Source organism: Ovis aries, chromosome 6 (assembly GCF_016772045.2).
Source record: "Ovis aries strain OAR_USU_Benz2616 breed Rambouillet chromosome 6, ARS-UI_Ramb_v3.0, whole genome shotgun sequence".
NCBI classification, from domain to species: Eukaryota; Metazoa; Chordata; class Mammalia; order Artiodactyla; family Bovidae; genus Ovis; species Ovis aries.
Genome location: NC_056059.1, coordinates 53812565 through 53817374, shown reverse-complemented (window position 1 = coordinate 53817374; position 4810 = coordinate 53812565). Strand labels below are relative to the sequence as shown.

Sequence of the window (4810 nt, the reverse complement as noted above, 5' to 3'; positions counted from 1 at the left end):
TCTTAAGATAATACTTGCTTCACTATTTTCTGTTTTAATGGAAATGCTTTTCCGCAAAACCAAAGGGCCAGGGCCCTTGTTCCTGACCTTTGGTCTGGTAGCAAGGATCTGGTGCATTCACCAGTGAAAACTTGCCCCAGCCTCTGACTGGGAACCCAAGCCTTACTCCAAGCCATTGCAGGTTGAGGCTGCTGCCCAAGAGCATATCTGAGACTGATGAGATCTTCAAAAGTGAGTTTAAGGATGTACAGATGTGAGAGTTGGACCATAAATAAGGCTGAGTGCCAAAGAATTGATGCTTTCAAACTCTGGTGCTGGAGAAGACTCTTGAGAGTCTCTTGGACAGCAAGGAGATCAAATATGTCAATCCTAAAAGAAATCAATCCTGAATATTCATGGAAAGACTGATGCTGATGCTGAAGCTCCAATACTTTGGCCACCTGATGGGAAGAGCCCATTCATTGGAAAAGACCCTGATGCTGGGAAAGATGGAGGCAGGAGGTGAAGAAGGTGACAGAGGATGAGACAGTTGGATGGCATCATCAAATAAATGGTCATGAGTTTGAGCAATCTCCAGAAGATAGTGTAGGACAGGGAAGCCTGGTGTGCTACGATCCAGCTAAGAGACGGACACGACTGAGGGACTGAACAACAATAGCAAATATGAAATAAAGATATTTGTATTCAGGATGGTAGATTTTATACACTCTGGATATAAGAATTGGCATTCAATATTAACTGAGATAAGGCTATTGTCATGAATTTATCCTACCTAATATTTAAATAAAATTGTATTAATTTTCTTCCAGTAGTAGTAATTCTAGAATTCATGATTTAGTCTTTTAACTGGGTCCTCAAGTGACAGAAGGAGCAAGGGATCTCCCTTGGGTCTCTTTTATAAAGGAAATAATTCCATTTATGAAGGCTTTTCCCTCATGACCTGATCATCTCCCAGTGGCCTCACCTCCAAACACCATCATGTCTGAAATTAGGTATGAAATTGGAGGAAACATAAGCATTCAGGGGCTTCATTCATGGCTCAGTTGGTAAAGAATCCTCCTGCAATGCAGGAGACCTTGGTTTGATTCCTGGGTCGGGAAGATCCACTGGAGAAGGGATTGGCTACCCACTCCAGTATTCTTGGGCTTCCCTTGTAGCTCAGCTGGTAAAGAATCTACCTACAATGCAGGAGACTTGGGTTTAATCCCTGGGTTGGAAAGATCCCCTGGAGAAGGAAAAGGCTACTCACTCCAGTATTCTGGCCTGGAGAATTCCATGGACTGTATAGTTCATGGGGATACAAAGAGTTGGATGCAACTTTCACTTTTCACTTCACTAAGCATTCAATCTAGAGCATTTCATGCCTGCCCCCAAATTCATGACTGTCAGTCCATTAGGGCTGCTATAACAAATTACTACAGCTTGGGTAGTTTATAAGTAACAAAGACATTTCTCACAGTTCTGGAGGCTGGAAGTCTGGGTTTCCTTATAATTATTTTTATTTCTGTAAATTCCTTTAATTATTTCTGTGCAGAAATAGTGCCATTATTTCATTTTTAATTAACAATTTGTATACTGTCTTTTACTTAGTCAATTTAGCTAAAGCTTAGTCACTATTATCAATCTGTTTATAGAACCAACTTTTGGTTTTGTTGATTTTCTCAATTGTCTATTTTGCATTTCATTGATTTCTGCTCTAACCTTTATTATTTGCCTCCTTCTGCCTGGTTTGTTTCAATTTACTTTTCCTTTCCACTTTCTTAATGTGACATATTCATTTATTGCTTTGAAACCTTTTTTTAAATTCTATTTTAATAAAGACATTTACTATGATAAATTTCCTTTTAAGTATAAGCACTGTTTGTGTTGCATCCCCTGGGGATGTTAGAATATTTTCTAATTTCTCTTGTTAATTCTTCTTTAATTCATTAGCTATTTGGGCGTATGTTGTTTAACTTCCACATATTTATGAGTTTCCTACATCTTTCTGTTATTGGTGTATTTCATTTTATTCTGGTATGAGAACATACTTTATATGATTTTAATTCTTGTAAATTCACTGAGGCTTATTTTATGGCTTAGGATAAGGTCTTCCAGAAGAATGTTCCATGTGCACTTGATAAGTATATCTACTCAACTGTTCATTGAATCTCCTGTAAATGTCTCTTAGATTTAGTTGGTTCACAGTGTTGCTCTTGCTCATCTTCCATTCTTTTGTTGATATTCTGCCTAATTATTCTATTCATTCCTAAAGGTGGGGTAGCTTTAGTCTTCAACAAATATTGTTGAGTGGTCTATTTTTCTCTTAATTTCTGGAAGGTTTTGCTTCATGTATTTTTGTGTTCAATAGTCTGGTACATATGTTTTTAAATTATTATATCTTCCTGATGGATTGCTCCCTTCATTGTTGTAAAATCTTTATCTCTGTAACAGTTTTTTGTTTTAAAATCTATTTTGTCTAATATTATTATAGCTACTCAGGTTTTCTTGTATTTGCTGTTTGCATGATTTTTTCCTATCATTTTCCTTCAACTTATTTTTATCTTTGGATAAAGCTACATGTGGATAGTATGTAGATAAATCTTACATTCACCTAGTCTGACAAGTTCTGCTTTTAATGAAGATTTAATCTATTTATATTTAATTTTATTATTGATATATAGTGATATTATTGATATATACATCATCATCATTTTACTTTTTCCTTATATGTCTTGTATGTTTTTCATCCTCCTATTTTCAATTTATTACTTTCATTTGAATTAAGTCTTTTCTAATGTAATATTTTAATTTCCTTGAGGGTATTTTCTCTCTATATATATATATTTTTCAGTTTTTTCCTTAATTGTTGCTTTAGGGTTTACTGTATATATCTCATAGGCATCTATGTCATAATTTATAATTCTAGTAAGATATATAAATATTACTCTTGTATAACTTTACCCCCTTTCTCTCCTCTTTTCGTGGTATTTTTATGCATTCTGTATATGCTACTAACCTAACATTCATTGTGGTACCTGCTACTTGATATAATTTTATGTCTTTTAGGAAAGTTGAGAAGTTAAAGGAGAGCATGTATATATTTACCAGTTTTTAATATTACTTTTTTTTTAATCTGCTACTTCTTGTCTCTTTTGATCCTATAGGTTTGAGTTACCATCTGTGGTCTTTATCTTAGCCCAGTAGAAATTTGCTCCTATCCACCTACTTTGTGATATCATTGGCAAATATAGTACGTTTATATATTTTATAGGCTCAGCAATATATTTATATGCACATTGCTTCATATAAAAGCTTCATATGTACTTTAAAAAAATCAGTTAAAAGAAAGTAAATAAATATGCATATATACTATATTTTGTATTTACTTAGTCGTCTTTATTTGTGTGTGTGTGTGTGTGTGTGAATTATAGCTACTGTCAGTAGTCATTTGCTTTTAGTCTGAAGAAATTCCTTTACTATTTCTTGTAAGTCACTGTGTTAAAAACAGCTTCTCTCCATTTTTATGTGGAACAATATGCAGATTTGCTGTAATATCTTATTGAGGTCCTCTTTGTACTCATCTACAGCTTATTTGTTTGTTTGCATATTTCTTTGTTAAGTAGCTGTATTTTTATTGAAGTATATTTCCTCTGTAGTATGAAATCTCTGATATTGCTCTCCAGAGGGTGTAGGCTGGGAATGTACATTGTCACTTTGAGATGATGTGGCTTTGGGAGGGCTCTTTTTGACTCTTTCCCTGATTACATCCAGATGATTAGCTCTGCTAATTGTTGACTGATTCCTCTATCACTTATTTTTTAAACACTGCCTTGGTGTATAAATTAATTCACAGATTGATCCATTAAATTTGTATGCCTTTGCAAGAATGCTTTATTGATACCAGTGTTTGAAACATTGCTCTTACTGTTGAAAAACTAGATATACATAAAATCTTCACAATCATTTCATAAATATTATCTTTTAATTTTGAGATATTCATAATATATTTGGGAGGACATATGCTTTAGAAAAGATGATTAGGTAATCAATCTACTTAGAGAAAAGTACATGACTTTTTGATTTTTCTAACTTTTATAATTTGACTTTCATGTAAAAGCAAATGAATGCTAACCATTTGCAGCCTTACTTGACAAGTTATTTATATTTTTATATTATTAATTTCATTATTTATACATATATTGAATAGACTTTAATACATAGAATGTGCATTCATAAATCATAATTCTTAAACAACATTACTTTGGAATATGCACTTTTATTTATAAGACTCTAAAGTGCTTGTTAGTCTCTCTGAAAACCTTAGCATATGGAAAACATTTTTTTGCTCATTATTAAATATGAAATGTCCCACAAAACAGCAAAACTAATTGGCTATGCAGACAAATCTAAAAACAAAACAACTTTATAAAAAATATAACCATTCTAATTTATATGTAAACCTTATATTGCCAACATCTCATTTTTTGTATTTATATACAGACTTAAAACATAATTTCTACTATCTAAGCAAACGATATAACTTTGTATAGAGGGCTTCCCTGGTGGCTCAGAGGTTAAAGCATCTGCCTGCAATGCAGGAGACCCAGGTTCAATCCCTGGGTTGGGAAGCTCCTCTGGAAAGGAAATGGCAACCCATTCCAGTATTCTTGCCTGGAGAATCCCATGGAGTGAGGCGCCTAGTAGGCTATAGTCCACGGGGTCGCAAAAGTGTGAGATAATTAAAATTGCTTCTGACATCCAATTCTCATGATAGTAGTAGGAGATATTCCTCTCAGAAAAAAGCTTGAAAAATTTCTGGTAAATGTCA

At 33.7% G+C, this 4810-nt stretch overlaps 1 non-coding gene across 1 annotated transcript; it reads left to right on the top strand.

The window, feature by feature from the left end:
- The first annotated feature begins 4538 nt into the window (after positions 1–4538).
- On the top strand, positions 4539–4610 carry TRNAC-GCA (transfer RNA cysteine (anticodon GCA)). Its single transcript has one exon. It is a non-coding gene; the product is annotated as a tRNA-Cys (tRNA).
- The last annotated feature ends 200 nt before the right edge of the window (positions 4611–4810 follow it).